The 20889-nt window shown below is 38.1% G+C and overlaps 1 long non-coding RNA gene and 1 other non-coding gene across 2 annotated transcripts; one reads left to right on the top strand and one right to left on the bottom strand.

Moving 5' to 3' along the window:
• Positions 1–4260: 4260 nt before the first annotated feature.
• On the bottom strand, positions 4261–7737 carry LOC140329978 (uncharacterized). The gene is made up of 3 exons (XR_011920539.1): positions 7695–7737; positions 7184–7355; positions 4261–6038 (listed from the first exon to the last, which is right to left on the bottom strand). It is a non-coding gene; the product is annotated as an uncharacterized lncRNA (long non-coding RNA).
• Positions 7738–9844: 2107 nt separating this feature from the next.
• On the top strand, positions 9845–9931 carry TRNAR-UCU (transfer RNA arginine (anticodon UCU)). Its single transcript is given in 2 exon segments — positions 9845–9881; positions 9896–9931. It is a non-coding gene; the product is annotated as a tRNA-Arg (tRNA).
• Positions 9932–20889: the final 10958 nt, after the last annotated feature.

The raw sequence follows: 20889 nt of genomic DNA, 5'->3' as shown, positions 1-20889 counted from the left end.
GTTTGTTTTCCCCAAATCTCTGAAATTTAGATGTGATGGGGAAAGTGAAGAAAATAGGCACATAAAATGTGTTCCAACTCAATGTATAAAAATTCCTTCTTGTTTGGATTTGCTGCAGTCAGGCTGCTCTCCACATGCTCCTTGTGTAACAATTCATAGATCTCAGTGAAAACACCTAAAGGCAGCACATTTTTTATTCATCATTTGGAAGGCATTTTCTCAAGTTTTATAGAGTGAACTAACATTTGGCTCAGCCCTCCCTGGATAAACTAGAGTTATGTTAAGGAAACTCAGCAAAATAAATCAATGATACCTATACAAACAATACCTGTACCTGGTTTTAAAAATTCTTCATTTCATCATAATTAAAGATTACACATTTGTTACATATCCCAAGGAAGCCCTTAGTGGCGAAATGCCTCGTGGGAGGAGATTCAGACTTTTTGAATCAAGTATTTTTTTTGGAGTATCAGCTGTACTTGTAAAGATGTAGCAAAATATTTTTATGTTATGATAATTGGAGACATTACATTAATTAGGGTTATTATACATTGAGCTGGAACACAAGAAAAAAAAATCTAAAGTACATTTTTAAGTGCCACCTAAAAGCCTATTTTCCCCCCACTTTCCCCTATCACGTCTAAATTTGAGTTATTTCAATACTAGGCTGGGCACTGATAAGGTTTACCTGCTCTGATACATTGAAGTCCCTATTATTTACTTATATCTGTGAATTTACAAATCTCTTATATTACAGGTATTGCTTACTTTACAGAAGGAAAGCATACACATTTAGAAAGTTACATTAAAAGTTAGGCATGTCTGGCAAGTAAGGTTCTGATTACGCTTTGTGAACAGTCTACAGATTTACCCTGTAGACAGAAGTATAAAACCAGATATTTGAGGAGAAGCAGTCAGGTTAATATATGTATTTTTTCGTGGTGAAGGGAAACAACTTTCTGCTCCAAAAGAAAAATTTCTCCGACCTAGATCTGTGATCCAATAAGGTTCAGTGTCTTGGGGGGTTCCAGTCAGTAGTATCAAGAAAAATTCAATACACTAAACGGTGGTGTATTAAAGACTCCTACAAATCCAGGTCTGACTTTGAATTGCAAGATTTTAAATCTGTTCGCAAATAAACATTTTGTCTTTGAAACAGCCAAGTTTGTACATTTAATCATTGTTGTGCTAAGACAGATGCCTATACTTGTTAAACATAAAAGTATGGTAATGGAACAGAAGCCAAATATTTAGTTGATCGTTCTGATACATTAACAAACCAGAGTACTTCCCTCTTTACTGTGTTATCAGGACAGGTTCAAATCCAATTGCTCAGATTTTGGGTAAATTTGATACCAGTGTTTTGTCACACTGGAAACTGTAGTGACAACACAATTAGGAAATTGGGATGCTTGTGCACACCTTTGTGCATGGCTCCTTTTACAGCAGTTTGAGAAACCACAGCCACCAGTGCAAGACAAGACTCATGAGACAAATTAGTCTTAAACTTTTGAGCGTTATGTCAGGCCCCAGGCCTGTCCCTAATATTACAGTTGGAAAGGGATTAAGCCAGGCCAAATATTTATAGTGTGATTGCACAAATATTCTGTTGGATACAGGTACTGTCAGTTTGACCAAGCTCTTTTTGTATGGAGCATTTGGAGGACAGCTAGTAGCTTCCCACCAGTCTGTACTGGGACACAGTTACACATGGAGCAAAGTTGGTTTCTGTACCTAACGTTTAGGAACAGAAGTTATGGGAACCAATGTCATGGTAATGCATGACTCGTGTCTCCAATTGGTATAGTAGGGTTTATGTAAAACAGGTAAGTTACAGAGCAGTGGACAGATGTGAAATATCAGTCATAACAGAAGAAAGTTCAACCAGCACTGCTGAATGAGGAACACTTCACTAGCAGAATCTTGTGGCAACATAGTCAAGTGTGGGCTACTTCTAAAGGTTAATGTGGAAGAGTTCCAACATGATTGTGTTTGTTTAGATTGAAGGACTAAACCCCCAAGTGCAGGACTACAGTACAAAACATCTGAATCTGTACCATATATCCAAAGTTCAACACATAATTTGTTGACAGATTTAATCAGAAAATGTCAACCAAAACAATTGCAGCTCTGGCTAGTAAGAAGGTGTAGAGACCCACTTGCCCAGCCTAATAGGTTATCAATACAGAATATAGTCCACAAATTGAATCCCAAAAAGGGCCAAATGATGGAGTAAGACCGTTTAGGTTTTATTTGTATCCGAGTCTCCAAATCCCTCACCTCCCTCCACATGTTAAAAAAAAAAAAAAAAAAAAAAAGGTGCAAGCACTAGAATTGCAGAGGCAGTTACATAGTAAGTTAAACACCAATTCCTGAAGTGTTCTGCAGAAAAAGCAGTGCTCAAAACGATTTGTTGAAAGGGGACAAAAGGTAACACTGTAGACTGTAGGTTTGATGAACATAAGAAAGTTTCACCAAATGAGACTAACCTGATCCAATCCCCAAGATTTGACAAACTTATGGGACGGGGGCACTGCAGGTCATCTTAATTTCCTCTTAAGTTTGTGCACAAAAGGCTGAACTGGAAGCAGTGAGTGAAGCCATCTACATACATATCAGTTCAGGTCCACTAACCATCTTCCCTAATAAACATGTACTCAGGCTTACAAGGGGGCTTTAGTGATGCCTTGGAAAATGCCCTTGTGCATGGTTCAGCACTCAGGGATATATGGAATAAGTTCTGATCCTAGGGTAGTAAATATTAAATGAAAACACCAGAAAGATAACAATGAGATTAGTTTAGGCAACAAGGTAGCTGAGCATGCAAAAGGCAGCCTTAAAATAGGTCTAAAATAGACATCATTTTATGTTAGAGAAGGCAGGCCTGGGAGCAATATGACTACGAGGACCCAATGAGCAGAGTTACAAGTACAGGATGTATTTGTACATGTCCTGTTGGAGTAAAAGAAGATTTGTGCATCAAGGACTATGGAGCATTGATAGATACCCTTCCACAAAAATGGCTGCTATCTGTTTAACCATCATGAACGTTTTTGCTGATGGACAGATCAGGAGATGGGAAAAACCCAAGAAATATTGTTTATAAACATTTCTTCAAGAAAAAAAAAAATAAAAAAAAAAAAACTGGAGTCAAGGCCTAGAGGGAAACTAGGAAATTATAATAAGAAATGCTCTAGCTTAATACCAAGTTAAAGTAGTTTGCTTTTGGACAATTTATTCCTAAATGCCATATTAGCATAAAAGTGAAAATACAGAATATCATGTTGGATGCGTTCCCACTATTTTTGCAACTATATAGGAATGCAATAGATTATTTGCAAGGTGAATAAATATCTTACCTTATTCAACAATTTAAAAGGGGTAAGTTACAAGCTTTTTGACAAGGAATTAAAAGGCATATGTTTGGTAAATATTGGCAGAGAATACATATGAGGCAGGTATCTAGGGTATTGGTCCCTAAACAAATATAAGACGTCTGTAACCCTGACTAAGGAACTTCAGATGACACATTAACAGTTAGATCATTTCTAAATTGAGGCAGCTCTGACTGATCAGTTCCACAGAGAAGCTATGGGGCACTCTTGGGACACCACTTAAATCTTGGGGTAATATACCTCTCTGATGCCTCAAAAGCATTGCACATTTGTTGCCTATGCCTTCTCACAAAGACCCAATTGGAGAACCTTTTTAGGCAGATCCAAGTTCATCCATAACACTCACTACAAATACATTTGTAAGGGATTACATTTATAAGTGGTTGATAAAGACCCAGTGTGTACTGCATATATACAGGCACAGTCATACCAATGGCTTGTTCCAACAGTTATATCTGGAGAACTGAGAAAGGAGAACTGAAAAAAAAAAAAAAAAATAGAAACTGGTACAGGTGTTTGTGGATCTCAGTATTCTGAGGAAAAACAAACCTATGACTATAGCTTTTATCAGTAGGAAGAAGTTCTCACAGCAAGATAAATCAATAATCTGTATGGATATAAACATCAAGTACCATTTATTTGAAGTCTGGGTTGAGTCAAGAGGCTAAACAGTGTACCATTAAGCCCCTCATCAACTTGAGGGCAATTAGGACAAATTTGAAGCCTGACATTTAAATTAGATTGCTTAAATACCATTAGCCTGGTTTGCTTTAGACTTTCCATTTATATTGGAAAATCTAACACACAATAGATAACTTAAAGTTAATGGTAGTATCATGCTGCCCCCCCTTTCCAGTTCTGACAACTTAGGGACCTCCATACCACAGCTAAGGCTTTATGCCACCGGACCAAGCTTCCACTAAATCCTGACACCATTACTTATGTCTAGTTGCTGTACAAATAGGTTGTGGCTTTTTGCTAAAAAGACATCTGCCACTCTTTAGCCACTGCATACATAAGTAAGAGCATTGTAGTGACATTACCAGGTGTGTTAAAAATCCAAGTCATATGAACTTCACAATCTAGATTAGTTGCCTCAAAAAAGATAAACCTAGCCTTTAAGTGCTATCCAATTTTGTAGTCTCCATTACCTAATATAGGTCTTCAGCAAGTGAGAACAAAACCCCTATGTCAATATGTTTGAAATAATTGTGTTGTGGGAATAGCCACAGGAGGTGTTTAGGTAAAACGAATTTGAACAAGCAGCCCATATTTATGCACACAAAAATCTAGAATAAGAATCATTGAATTTTTTTTTTTTTTTTTTTTTGTCAATAAGATACTTAATGCATCACATTCTTGTTTTCTGATAAAGAGGACATGTACCTTTATGTTGTATTTTTTCCTGTTACAAAATCTGAAGTAAAAGTGAGCAAAAGATTTTTATTATTTGTAAAAGGCATGATTGCAGTTATAGATTTTCCAAATAGGTTAGCAAATGCCATTTTACGAAGTATATTAGAGGTAGGAAGAAATGTGTCCATTTATATCTTTGCTCTGAAGTATGGCAATTTGTCTGCAATATCAATGCAGAAGAACAGTCATCTTTTGCTTTGATGACCATTACACACATCTGGCATTAACATTCCAGGTGACCACCTCATAAATGTAACGTGTGCATTGTTCTAGAGTTAATATCTGCAATTTCTTGCCTCCTAAAGGTTTTAGTCCACCAGTTGTGTAGCACAGAGAAGGTTGAGCATATGTTGTTAGGGTGCTTTGCAGGCAATGCAGTTTTGATTTATTCAAAATACAAGGCACATAACCAGAATGGTTTCCAAGAAATTTTGCAGTGACAGTCATCCTTTCTATTCTGCATTAGTGAGACCATTTATATTGCAACACCCCCAAGGAGAGCAATTGAGTGCTGCATCAGAAGATCTGACCTTCACAATCCCACCCAAATCCCAAATGAGATATCAGGTAATTTGGACTGTAGAGTCCAAACAAGTAGCCCTTCCAATACTTGGTTGGAAAACCATTTCAGGTGACTACATCATGAAGCTCAGTGTGTAAAGATAACACATGGCTACTCTGAGGACTAATAAAAGTGTTCACTTTGAGAGATGGAACCAGTAGGAGGTGCTATGACTTGCTTGGTTGTGGTGTGAGCCCTAAGAAGGGCCAAGGTGCAGAATCTAAGCAGCAGCCTGGTCTTCTCCAGAGCCTCTAGTGGTGAGGATGTTGCGCTGCAGACTGTTGCCAGGTTGCAGTCCTTGGGCACACCAGGGTGGGCAGAACAATGTGCAGTACAGGTACCTTTACACCAAAACTGTTCATGCTGTAGATTTCAGGACAGCAGTTATGCTTGGAAAACTGCCTTGCATCCATTTAGTACCAAGGAAGCATTATGTGATCTAATACCAGGGCTAAAATACAATTACATCCTAACACACAGAAAACGTCAAAAGTAGTTGCATTCAAGCTTGGGACAGAACCGCTATACCTGAGGACATTGGAAAACATCACCTTACCCTTCCACCTCTTAAAACTTCAATGTGAAGGTCAATGTCCCTGCAGAGATCATCAGATTGGTTGTGAAATGCTTGGTGATCTTGATAGGAAACTTCATTGGAAATCAGCCTAAGCAACACAAAAATCACATTGTAAATCTATACAAGGCTTACTTCTGTGAATATTATTCAAACATTTGACTGGAAAAAAACATAAAAACCTCAAATGTAGAGGTGCCTAAAGACTGTGTGGCTACTCTGTCTCACTAGGGGACTTTCCAAGTAGAAAACAGTGGAACAATTTTACTCCAGATTCCTATTCAGAGATCCAACCAAGAGCAGCCACATACACACAGGCCAGAAAACCATGTCTTATACCTGGAATCTGAACAAACATAGGTAGGCATTACCATCCACCTAAAAAGATCTTATTGGTCCCAAACGATGATCACACAAGGTGTAGGTTCTGCCCATGTGTTTTTCTAGATCTCTGGACTTAGTCCTGACTCAATGATCAAACCCATAGATGCGTGAAATGAACTTGCACCAAGTAGAATGCTTAAATATTGAGACCAAAAGGGTTAAAAGTGGAGAACAGAGATACAACCTGTGTTTATAGGATGTAGACAAGGTGAAAAGATAATTGAATGTGCTCATTAAAGCTACATTGTGTTTCAAGGTCTTTCTGAGGTTCCCTATACGGCAACTGAAGCTTTGTGTATTAGCGGCCATCTGTTATACAGCCCAGAGGTCAGTTCATGAAGATAAGTACAATAACCCCTTATGGGGGCCAAAACCAAAGGATACACCAACACACTTGTACAGATGAAACCACAAAAAATATTGTTCTTTAGAGAATTTTGGGATCCACTCTGTCAGGATTACTTCTAGAGTTTCACCAGTGGCTGGAGCAGAGTCAACCTTCTCCTTTCGCTTATATACCCACCCCTTACCTATAGTGAGGGTTACACACATTCTGCTTCCCTGCTAGGCATTGTCAGAATAAGAGCACATACCAGGGAAGCAGGATCTCCAGGTATTTTAGAATTAACAGGACATTTTACCAGCAAAGTTAAACACATCAGGTAGTTTGAGTTATCTGGAGACAGCTCATAACCTCTTAGTGCAGGGCCTTCATGCCTATGTGTACTCAGATTGTGAGGTTCCAGTGAAAAACACTAAATTTGCACTACAGCACACGTGTGAACAGGTTGAATAAGATTATTTGTCATGTGTTCTAGTAAGAGAGTTCAAGTATTATTGCTGTGCACCTACCTGCAGGATAGGAAGGCATGAAGCAGTACAAATCCTCAGGACTGTAGATCACCGCTGGTTGTGACCAGGAAACATCCCAGGAGATGAACTTTTATCAATTCAGGAGCAAACTGCTATGATATGCAAAGGAGCAACCACACCCAAGCAAACATGTAGATCCATTCACATGGTCCTGGCAATAACAGAAGGGTTGCAGCTTTTATAGTTTTATGGACAAATATTAAGTTTTTATGGACCCAGAAATATTTATCCATAGCAACTAAACAATTAAACACATCACAGTTATGTGAACACTTTTCCCCACATTATTCCCCCCTATTACATTCACATTACACAATTAATTCAGTAAATACATAACTTATCAATTCCCAGGCCTCAACATTTCCATCCACTGCCAACAGTAACATTGCGCTTAGCTTACTATGGAAGTGACAAGTACAATTAGAAGCAGCTATCAGACTGCAAGTACAGCAACCAAAGCCAAGTAAGGAGTTTTATACTATGCACTTACCTGTGTATGCTAGGCAATCAGCTCCATAACAAACCATTCCCATTATAATGCTTCAGTCCAGCCATCCTCTCAATAGGGCTCTCACAGCCATACATGGTGAACAGACCTCTTATATAGGCCTGGACAGGAAATAGTCCTCAGTGGATACAATGTCAGCCATCTTTGAACAGGGCAAAGTTCATTATTTAATGCAGCCTTCCATAAACACTACATAATACATGACAGGACTGAGTTGTCAGATGTTAAATCCTCAATCTGGGGAGATAGAGGGGGCACCTGGCAGCCCTACCCTGCCCAATCATATTAAACTCTTCCAACTTTGTACTTGGGAACTTTTAGATGTTGTCACCGAGCCTGAGATCTGTGGGGGGATCAGAAGGGAGGGGATAGTCGGTGCCACAACTAAATAATAATGAATAATATATAATACTAAATAATAATGAAATATTTTCATAGCAGCACATATAGAGTATTACAGCAGAAACTAGGGATGATAGCGATATTGTTGGATAGCGGAGGGGCTTCGGGGAAAAAAAATTTATTTTAATTCTTTAAATAAAAATTGCTGACCTAAATTTACATGGACACCTTGACACCACTGAACACGTCATTTAGTTCTGTAGACAGGAATGTTGTGCGGTTTTTTACAATTCCCAGGGAAAACATCTAAATCTTCAAACAGTTTGGGTTTGAGAGAGTTCATGTGGGACGGTGAATGCATAAAGATGGGCCATATCCTGCACCCGGTAATGTTAATTATATTGTGCTAAGGCTGTCTATGTGTCATTCTCATGACATATAATTATGGTATATATACTCTCTCTCTCCTGTATATATATATATATATATATATATATGTGTGTGTGTGTGTGTATAGAGAAAGACACATCTGTATACATGTAGTGTTCGTGTAACATGTGCGCACATCCGTTACATATACTACCAAGGTGATCAGTCGTGTTGGTCGATTTTATTAAAGCAGAAGTAAACCCAAAACAAAAAAATCACACTTACCTTAAATCCCGCATGTCAGTCTATCCATTGGGAGGTTTCTTCCATCGGGTCCTGCGCTGTCCCACTATATGTCTTTGGCCCGGCACAGAGGGAGTGCCAGGCGCCAACATCTTCTCCTCTATTCTTTTGTGTTCTTCATTGGGAAAAAATTGTGATCTAACTGCGGATGCTTGAGATTGGCACATTTTTTCCCTATTGATGAACAGGCTCTATCTGCCCATGTGCTGTCTATGAACGGTCTGTTTATGTGTATTGTTTATTTAGAAGTAGTGCTGCTCCCCCCCCCCCTCCCTGGACATTTTTATTACAGCAATATGTTTCTTACTGTCTGCTTTTGATGACATCATCTCCCTCTGTACAATGCAGCAGTGTTAATGAACCATAAAAGAAGCCGATACCAGGAGACCAAAAATGGGGTCACTGCTTACCCCCTCAAAACCAATAATAGCTGCCCAGTGTCACTGCTGAGCAGAGTCTGAAATACTTTTTGATCCAATTACCTGCAATAATTGCACCTCAGGATTTCTGACTTTTCTTAGACTTTCTTAGACTTCTCCAGCTGCATACATACTCCAGGTCATTGACTTAAATTCCCAATGCCGGAGCCATCCAGGTAGGTAGAATTTCCACAAGGAAGTGAGAATTGGCAGCCTTTGTATTTCTCACACTGCACGTGTACATGAAATCCTGGAATTCTTGAAACAAGATGGAAAATGTATTGCAAGAAATAATTCAGTAAATAACTGTGCATGAAGTTAAGTCATGAAATAAGTAATGAACTACACAATGCTGTTCATCTGAAATCATTCTTTATTATGTGTAAAAATGCTGATAAAATGTCACCAATAGGACTCCTTTTATGGAGATCTGCTTTATTAAAAGACCAATAATAAAAGAAATAAAATACAAAATACTGATCTCCACTGTGGAACCATAGATGTCAACGCTAAACATTGCTGACATTCTTGGTGATACTGCCAAAATCCTTGTGCCAAAATCAGAATCTCAGCAGTGTAAGTCCAATTATGGCTGTAAAATGTAAGAAGATAAATTGGTTACATAATTTGGAAGATGTGAAGCTGTATTCCTAGAAGCATAATGCACATGTGGATGACTCACAAATCTCTGGGTCAACTGGCTCTGTGGCGCAATGGATAGCGCATTGGACTTCTAGCTGTGTTGTGGACATTCAAAGGTTGTGGGTTCGAGTCCCACCAGAGTCGTGTTTTGTGAAATGTCTATTAAAAGCAGTGTGGAAGTTCTTCTGTGTATATCAAATATCTCAAGTATCAAATGCTGCAACCTTGTGCCAAACTGAGTGAAATACATCCACTGGGTAAATAACCATACTTCTGTAATAAGATGATGGCACTTTGGAAATATATACATAATATAATCTTAGGTGTTTAAAGATTTGGAGAAATACTGATTGATTGTTTCAAAGCAATGATCTATCCTTGAAATAATTAGGTGTTGATTTTCAAACTTTTTGTTGAATTTAGATATTATTATTAAATATTTGCTGTGTGTTTTGATATATTTGTGCTATGTTTAAATGTATATGAATTATGATAAAGTTAATATAAAATAGCAATCCAGTTTTGCAGTTGTGTCCATGCTGGCCCAACTGTTACCGATTCAGGAAGGACCACATACATGGTGAATTCACTCTTAGAAGGTGCTATTGAACCTTGGAATGGTAATGAGTGCCTCAGGTATTTATTGGTTGCACCCCCTTTGCTTTAGGTGTCTAATCCAGTCTTCTGATGTAATCTGTCAGGGATTGGATTGGTTCCTGTTAAGGTGATGGCTGCTCCATGTCACCTGTTGGAGTGCATAGAGAACAGACTGGCTGATCCGGTGATCGGCTTATATTATTAGGTGAGGCTGGCCTTTCCCTGACACATAGGTAAGGTTGGTAATGGCTGACTCACCTGATGTAAATTCCTGTAGGCGGTGACTCCATTGACTTGATGTGGAACGCCGCCCTGCAGGACAGATATATGGGCGGGGAGTAAGCTGTATTTTGTGCTAATGCTACATTTCAGTAATACCAGGTGTCTTTTTTTTTTTTTTTTTTTATTATTATTATTATATATGGTGATGGTTCCTGCTATAAGGGTAATGGTTGTCTATGCAGAGTGAGCTGAGTGTTACTAATATTGAGAGGAATTCTGATGATTAATGTTGGGTAGTTGCTTTTTGGGACTGGTGGTTTGAGTGGTGGATATGTTGGAGGATAGCTGAGGATGTCGGAGTTTTATTATAACTGATACTGCTGTCTAAATCTGGAGAGGCTTAATACAATTTATACAAGTAATGGAAACTAATAGGATCCATGAAAAGAGGGGTGGACAAGATTAAAACTTAAATGGAAGATAGGTCAATTATGGGAAATAGCTAATAAATAAATAAAACATTTGGGTACTTTTGTATATTTATTCACAAAAATTGTTTTTCCAGTTGGAATAGCTCTAAAAACATATCATTGATTAAGGGGATCTCTCCTCCCCCACCCTATTTGTTATCTGTGAACTGCCTGCTGTCATGGTATGGATGTGGCTGTATTACTGGATCTATTAACGATGTCTTTTATTGTTTGTAACTAATAATGACAACAAAAACTAGCAAGATACGCTCTGTTATCCTATATTTCTGATAACATGGTAGTAGATAACCTAATAAACGTGTTCAATTTTGGATCATTTTCTCATTGCTAGAAACATAGCTTGCACTAGAGAAAATGTTGTTGATAGTATCCAGTGGGTAGTGGATCGAGATCATGTATGTTTTTATCAATAAAATGGTATGAAAATGAATGTGTTGATTATATTTGATCTATGCTTTTAAAATTGCCCCAAGTCGTTCTTTCAAGTCATCCCACATAAAATGGGTCCTACTAATTCAATCTGTCTTGTACATTTCTTGAATTAGTTTTTTTATGTGTTTTAACATAAACCTGCCAGAAAAAAAGCATGGAGGCTCCCATTGCTGAACTTATCTATACGAGCTTTCATATTTCAGCAAAGGCAAACTAAATGGCTCGTAATAAATATCACCTATAGTCCTAAATGTTCTACTTCTTCTGTACTCAACATTTTTTTATCTTTCACAGGAAGACATGTAGCCATGAAGATAATGGAAAAGGAGCAACTGGACCAGGATGCCTTCCTTCATGAACTGACTTTGTCAGTATATCTTACTGGACATGAAGGAATTATTTCGACATTTTCCAGTTTTGTGGATACTGTGGACTACTTTGCCTTTTCCCAGGAACTGGCCCCAGCAGGAACTCTTCATTCCCTTATTCAGGCAGAGGTAAGTACATTTAATTACACAAAAGCTCATGCAAGTATGATGCCATCACCAGCTGCTGAATAACACTTTAAGCTTCTGTATAACCATATAGCAGGGAATAGGTAGATCTCCTGTCAGTTATTTTGCAGAGTCTGTATCCTGTTGGCAAGATTTTCCTCGAATAATTTAATGAAATGAGATAAAACCATAAGTGAGAGAAGTGAATTTCACTTGTTAGTTGTAACCAGAATGGCTCTCATTATTTATTTGCTAAAGAAAACATTAGTCGTAAATGTTCTACTTCGTCTGTACTAAGCATTTTTTTCTTTTTCTTTTACAGGAAGACATGTAGCTACTTTCTGTCAGGCAAAAGCACCCTTCCCATAGGCTCTGAGGAGGAAATCTTTCACATATTCCCACAGGACTAGGGGCTTTGTGCCATCAATAAATCCACTTACCCTGCACTCCTCTAGCCAGTAGCATCTCTGCCCAGGAATCTCCATGCTCCAATGTTAAGAAGAATGTGACTTACCTGTTTAGGAAGGAGGGGCCTAGGGATGGCCAATAGTATTGTTCTTTCTATTCACAAAATATAATTTTAATGCTGGCTGAGAACCCTCCTGGATGAGTAGGGATTTTTTTGTCTCTTGTTCAAGGCTTTTTTAATGCAGCTGCAGCGAGGACGGAGTCTGTCACTCTGAGGGTAGAATGCTTTGGGTCTGTGGAAACTGTAGACTCCATTCATTTACTCAGTTAAAGATTGGCTATTGAAGATGCTGATGATGAATTTGTATGCTATATCTGCGTATATGTTTTTATGTACAAGGATGGAGGCTACAAGCCTTTGACACCGAATCATAATATTTTTTTCATATATAAATAAATATATATATATATATATAGATATTTGTCATCAGATAACCCTCCCAAATACACTAGTTTAAAAGTATTAAAGAAGTTAGAAAGTTTGTAAAAGATTGTGTTGCCATGTGTCATAAAAAATATGACTTTGTCTTGAATATATGAATAGTCACATTGGTGTCATTTCATTTTCCTACTACTACTGGGTATTGGCATAGAAAAAGCTCTCACACATACCAGCTTGTTGTCAAGGACAATGGTATTGACAGATTGAGCACTGCAGAGAGCGCTATGACTCTGAATAACAACTGAACTTTGCAACCTAGACCAAGGCAATCAACTTTCATTTAAATAATATTTCACATGTATTCCCTTTTGTAGGGCTGCTATTGTTTTGTGCTAGTCTTTATTTTTCTGCACTAATTTATGCACTGTGTTGTTTTTTTTTATTAAATATTAAAATCAGTGGAAATAGTGTAACCTTCTCTCCTGAAATAAATAAACCCCTAGATATAGCTCACAGTAATGTGCCAGATTTTAAACTACTGTAGGTAAATCCTATAAAAAACAGGAAGTATTATGTTACACTGGGGAATGCATTTTTGTTGAGTTAGATCTTACACTTGTTTTTATACTAATTTTTGGGTGGTGAATTCAGAAATGACCCCAGTTTTCTGCTATCACTTCCAGTTTTTACAATACAGGTTACCCTCTATTTTGTCAAAAAACATACAAATTTTACATACAAGGAAATAACTTGACTGTACTGTTTATTTAAATTTCTTTTGTTCATACAAAGGATTTATTGTTCCGTGTGTTTTTTTATTTTTTATTTTTTTTACAGTAAAACATTTGAAAATAACCGGGTAAGCCGTTAAGATACAAAATTATGCTTATAGCTTTTCCTGGAGTGTTCAGTGTTGAGACAATGCCGCTGGATGCTCCAATTATAGTCAGCCATCATATGTACATCCCATCTACCCTGATACCGTCCTTCCATGACCTTCAAATCTTGGTGGAATTGTTCACCTTGCTCATCACTGACTGTACCAAGGTTTTCCGGGAAGTTAGAAAGATGGCTATGCAGAAAATGCACCTTGATGCTCATATTGCAACCAAGCATTTTGTATCTCTCCAAGAGTTTCTGGACAATTTTTATGTAATTATTTGCTTGTGTGTTTCCAAGAAAGTCCTTGACAATGGCTTTGAATGATAACCAAGCAATCTTTTTGACTTCTGACATTGTCCTGATGAAATGTTCATCTTTGATGAGCTGCCAAATCTGTGAACCATCAAACACATCGGCCTTTGTTTTTTCAAATGACAGGCTAGGAAATGCCAAAATGAGGTACTTGAAACGGTCTCCTTGACTAGGGTAGGGCGGATCCCGTGCCCATGCTCCTCTCTTCTCTCCCCCCCCCCCTTTCCCCTCTTTACATTCATTACTTCCCCCGATACTACCTTTCCTCCATCCCTACCTCTTAGCTCCATTTACCTTAGCTTGCCAACCTCCCTTTCATATCCCTTTCCTTATATCAAAACACGACACCTTTTTGGGCTGAAAATTGGCTGGCAAGCAGCCGTTTATTTGTATACACAAATAATTAACATAACATTTGCATAAATAACCATAAATACAAATTACCCATAAATAATATTAATTAACCATAAATACCATAAATAACATACATAACAATAATATTAATCTTACAACTGTAAATAGCTATAAATAACTCCAATTATTAACCTTTTAATAACCCCCCAACATTTACAATATTAACATCCCCCTTAAACTTTAGACTGTCCTCTTAGTCCACTTCATTGAGTTATTTACCCAGGCTGCAGGTCTTGGAAGGTAAAGCCCGCCTCCAGTTGCAATAGTAGCAACCCACCATAACCACCGTTATGACCCCTAGGCCCACCCTGCCTCAGGGGCCCACCTCAACCAACTTAAAGGGACACTCCACCACCCGAGATGCCCCTCCACCACCGAATTACCACAGGGCACTTACCTTCCCCCCAGACCCCAACCGCCCATACCTAATTCGCCCAAAGTTAAGGGAGAGTGGGCGGGAATTTTCTTCGTGTAAAAACTGTGAAGACTTCCGACACAGCCCCCCCTATATCTGTATCCTTACCCCACCCCCCTTTCACACTTTCCTATCCCTTTCTGCTCCTCCCAATGCATCTTCAAATCTTTAACTCTTTCCCCACCTTCTACTCTAACTCCCCCCCCCCCTTCCTTTTTCGCTGGGCAGCCCCTTATACTCCTGTCATGAAGGCCCTGCTCTTATTTTGCTATGGGCCTTTCTTCAGTTGGCAAAGCTTTAACAAACTGCTTCATCAGACCCAGTTTCATTTGCAGAGGCGGTAATATGATATTCTATCTATCAACAAGTGGCTCATGTTTGGATCACCTGGTTATATGGCAGATCTTGGAGGCCAATTCCTTTCCTCCCAATGCCTCTCACGAGCTCTGCTGTACCACATGCACAGATAACAGGGATACTTGGTATATCTGTGTTGCTGACCATGAAGGAAGCATACCATTTTAAGGTCCACCCAGATTACCCAATTGTGTTGGTGATATTGCAACAACTCAATGATTCTCTTCATGTCTGCATATTCTTCACAAAGAGAAACTGAATGGCCAATTGAGACTGACCCAAATATTTTGCCATTTGGAAGGAGGACACAGTTTAAGCTCTTACTTTGACGACTATTTATAAATAGCTCATTCAGTTGAGTTAAAGAATGGAATTCCCAATTCCTCCATTAAACCAGGTATGTTATGGGAATACACAAAACCACTGTCAGTTCTAAAGTATTGCAGCAATGCAATTTCGCTGGTTCAAAAGTACGATACCTTTGTTCCTTTTTCAAGAAAGTTTTTCTCAGGCAGTCCTGATGTTAGGAGTTCTGAAGCCTTCTTCGATAGTCCCAAATCACAGACCAAATCACTCAACTCATGCTGATCAAATCCCTTATGAACAGAGTCCTCCTCAATTTCAAACTCTTCATCATTGTTGTCACTTAGTTCAACACCATATTTATGTTCTTCAAGAGAGGGTAGTGTAACGAAAACTGGCATTGGGATTTCATCTGAATGAGCTACTGGGCGTATAGCCTATAGTAGACTAGGATACTCTGTTACATTTATTTTTCCTGTCATATCCTGAAGTTTTCACTATACAAAAGTAACAGTCACTGAAATGATCTCCTGGCTCTCGCCAAACCATAGGTATGCCAAATGGCATCTTATCATGTGTTCCCTTTGTCCACATCCATAAACCCTCCACACACTGTTTGCACACTTATGAGGGGCCCAAGTCTTATCTTGATCACCAAGTTTAACTAATAGGCTTGCTCTACAAACGTGCTGATGTTTGACCTTTGACTGGGAATGGTGAAACTGCCACAGATATACCAAAATGAATCAGGGTTGTTTAGGCATTTACAACAAAAAACAGCAGAGCCACACATGATCTGAAAGAAAGGAAACCTGTGTAAGTAGAAAAATACATTTTTGCTTATTCACTAGCAGCGCACAACCTCTGACCACACTGTCTCTCATGTAAATTAATAGTCTGTACAAATCCATGGTAAGTGGTAGAGAAAAAAAACCTGATGTGATAGAAGAAAACTAACTGCACTTTCGGAATCAGAATACCTATTTTAGTGTATATAGGCTTAAAAATTGAAGTCAACAAAAAATGTGTTCAAAATTGTTCCCCAGTGTTCTATAAACAGAAACAAATGTGTTGCTATGTTTACCATACAGTCAGCCAGTGGAAAGATATGCAAAAATGAAAAAAAGACATTTTAAAGTTAGTTTTCTTTGTGGTAATTGAACGAATGAATGGAATTAATAAACATATGAATATTGCTAAATATACCAGTATAGCTCATTTAAAACCAGTATAATACATTAGAGACACTTTGTATTTATTTTTATACATTTTTTTAAAATCAAGAACACCACAAGTATTAATCCAGCAATATGTGTGTGAATGTGACAGAATATGGCCTATTATAAAAATCATTATTTACAGATGAAAACATATTTTAGACCATTTTACAAATTCTTTGTTATAGTGGGGCCTGAAGCTGTACAAAGTTAGGCGCAGGGCCTGCATGACAGGGTGTGAGGCCCCAGCAAGAGGTAGGAAAGGGTTAATTGGTTTGAGAGCTGTAGGTAGGGGTAGTGCTAGCACAGTTGAGGAGGAGGGATTAGGAAGAAGGGGTGAAAAGAGTGAAGTCAGAAGTGTGAGGCCCTCTTTCAGGATAGACAGCGTGAAGGGAAGACAGCGTTCCCCGCCCACCCTCCCTGGAATTGGTAAGTAGTTAAGATGTGTGCTGTTGCGGGTTGGGGTCTTATAAGGCAGGGATCCTGGACATGGAAAAATTGGTGGTGTTGGTAAGAGGGATCCTCCATGGTAGGGTCCCCCTTTATGGTGGTATGTTGGTCAAGGCTCCTGACATGGTGCTGGGCGGCCAGGGGCCAAGGTGGTGCATTTGGTTTGGAAATTCCGGTGGAGTACGGGGCTGCCTTCTGAGACCTGCAAGACCTGTTAAGGTTTAAACGGTATTGTTGCAGTTTAATATAAAAGGGGTTTTCATTTTGGTTAATTTTGATAATATGGTTAGTGTTTGTGTTAATGTAATTAAGGTTGTTTGTTTGTTATTTAAATTGATGGGTATTTATTGTAATTCAATATTTAAGGTTATGGTTATTTATTTATTGTTAAATAAACGGCTGCTTGCCAGCCAATTTAAGTGCAACTTGGTGTCTGTGTTATTATTTGGTGGGGTGGGTTAGTAAGCAGTTTGGGGGGAGTTGGGTGTTAGTCAACTTGGGAGGTGCAGGTAAGTAAAAGGGCTGGGAGGTCTGAACTATCCCGGTGCTGTAAAAACACAGCCAGCATATTCTGCAAGTATAGTGTTTGTATTGATTCTTAGAAAAGTCACACTTGCTTAGACAGATTCAAACTATTAAAGAATTGTTTATTCAAATACATTAAATTGTCCAGCCATATATCTAAACCTGCATCAGGAAGATATGCAGACATGGAGAGGGATATATTGTCTTGCAATGTAAAGAGGCAGTGTAGCTTACTGCTTCTGGATTCCAATACCAAATATTGACGTGTCCTGTAAACAATGGTTGTGCTAAAGAAGCTGAGACTGAGCTTCAAACTGCTACACGATCTAGTTTAAAGTCAGGAAGCTGCCATTATAAGTTCAGTCATACTGCAACTTATATTGAATAGGGTCATAGCACATTATACCATAATGCCATGTCAACTGGTAGTTTCTGCTGTCACATCTTTTACTCCTATTAATGCTTTTAGTACCCTTTAACCATAATGAGAGGCTGGAAAGATCAGACATTCTTCGAGAATGATGGAGTGAATTTAGCAGAGCTCCTCTCTGCCCACTTCAATTATTCATATCCATGTAAAATATTATATTAAAATAATGTTGGAAGGAACATGGGTAAGCCTTCATCTTGTGATAATTTCATGCAGATCATTTTTATTAAAGCTCCTTACTAGACGTGTTAAAGCAATATTTTGTTCTGGTGACATGACTACAGTTTTTCACTACCTGCTTGTAAAGAAAAAAAGAGCATCCCAAATTCTGCATAGTTGCACATAGAGTGCACATTTTTGTATTAAGTACATGTGTAATTGGAAGACTACCAATGCAATTGGTGAGAACAGAGAAATGGTATGGTGGAGTCTAAGATACCAACCCAAGACTTCACCAGAGCACCCAGCAGGAGTGATGGGCTTTGGGAAGCAGTGCACAGGTGACAAACCCTATGCTGGATTGGCTCTAGTTTGTGCAAGCAAGGAATAGGTATCAAGGAGTCACGTGGTTCAGATCAGGAAATAAACACAACATGGGGTCCATAGTCCTGTGACATGAAAAAGACATATTTCATAAGGGGGACACTTGCTAGTGTCGATAAAGAGGAGATCCTTTGTCTCAATTCCAGTTGTGTACAGAACTTGCAATAACATGATTTCAATGGGATACATAGCAAAACCTAAAGAGTTTTCAAACATCCAAAAAAAAGTGTTAGCTCTAGATGTAGTTGATTAGGGTGTAACATGTCAAGGGTCTCCTTAAAGAGCAATGAATCTGACATTTACCACACTTCTTTTTTTTTTTCTAACAAGAGTTTTGAAGATATCAGATATGAGCACATAATTTACACATGTGTAACATTCATTTCATTATTTGGTGTCAATTGATTAACATTCATGCCATATGTATTCAAATCTATTCAAAAACTGAGCTAGGGGCCAATTAGTGCTTACATTGCATTGCCAAGTATTTTCTTGTTCCAGATTGCATGTTTAGCCATACGTCTTTGTTTCCATATGAAAATGTTTTATATTTAATTCAAAGGAATTACTTCCAATTTTTTTTGATAAATTTCAAGTTTGGCAACTGTCTTGGTCTGAGTTTTTAATTTTCGGCCCTCTGTGTATTTGAGTTTGACACCTCTGTCCTAATAGTAGAAGTGGGAAAAATGTAGGAATTATCTCCTAAAACACTGGTAATGTATTTTTTACAACATATTGCAATCAATAAATCCAGAATCTTTGCATGGTGGGCAGAAGCTGCCATAGGTTATTTTTCATTACTAAATAATGTTAAGAGACAGGTATACAGATTATTATTATTATTATTATAGATTATTGCTAGAGACAATTATAAAGCTTTGTGCTCAGCAGCAAAAATCTAATTTCTTTATTTAGATTTTGTCTTACTATATTCCTCAAACTCACTTGATCTCCAGTGTTCCATTCTTCTACTTCAGAATGTGTACAGGCTCTCACAGATATAGATTTAGACATGAAGCTGCTCTGTGGTGCATGGGATAGCACATTGCCCTTAAAACAAGTCTAGTAATTCAAAGGTTGTGTGTTCAAATCCCACCCAGAGCTACAATTTGCTCACAACTCTAAATCACAGCCTTGGAATATGACTCATTGGAATCCCCACTTTCATTAAGAAGCAAGATTGTGTTTCAGTAAGATGCTATGGTTTCATTTACCCCCTAATCTATCCAAAAAACTGAGTACAATATTTGATGCTGCCTAAACATGTAAAAAAAAAAAAGCAAAAAGGTTCCAAAAGTTTGTCATGAAAATTATTAGTGCTAATTTAAAAAGTTTTTCAAACTATCAGTACATTACTGTGTTCTTTAATAAAACACTTACAATCTGTGCAATGGATCAGCTTGGGATTTAAACTGCAGCTGTGAATTGGTCAGCAGATATCAGTGGACAGTGTTGCAATAGATCATATATTAGACTCCTAGATAGTGTAGCCAATCAAAGGTTGTAAGGTTGAGTCCCCCTGGGACATTTTAGTGAAATAAATTCCTGCTTTCATTGAAGAGCAGAATAATATTTCACTAACATAGAATCGTATCAGCTAACCCTGATTTCTTTAGCTAGGAATAAGGGAGGTTGCTCAGAATACTAAGGCCCCAAGAATTCATCTATTCCAGCCCTTCTGCTACCTGTGGGTGTGTGCTCTGCTTCATCTGCAACAGTAGATGTTCCTATCAGTAATATTTTTTATTTTATTTTTGCAAGGAAGCATAGATAAACCAATATATTACAACAATGTTTTTTCCAAGTGCAAAAGTTTGAATCAGACAAGGTAATTTCTAAACCAATATAATAGGTATTCTATTGAACATTAATAACAAAATTACATTACCATCACTAACAAATTAACTTTGAATTACATTCATAGTCTCCTCCCCCTGTGAACCTATTTTACATTTGAAATCATAAGGGGAATTGTAAGTAAAGATATTGTACAATCAGTTATGTGGTCACCGGTGGATCATTGTATAAAAGGCGGTAAGTATACCACGTGGTATGTTCAAATGCAGAGTATGCACAGTATGTATGATTCCCATACATCAAAAGATGTATTATCCGGTGTTTCTTTATTTAATGAAGCCTCCAGCCAGTCCCTTTGGAATTTAAATCTT

Source organism: Pyxicephalus adspersus, chromosome 4, assembly GCF_032062135.1.
Source record: "Pyxicephalus adspersus chromosome 4, UCB_Pads_2.0, whole genome shotgun sequence".
Lineage (NCBI taxonomy): Eukaryota > Metazoa > Chordata > Amphibia > Anura > Pyxicephalidae > Pyxicephalus > Pyxicephalus adspersus.
This window is presented reverse-complemented; position numbering and strand designations above follow the sequence as displayed.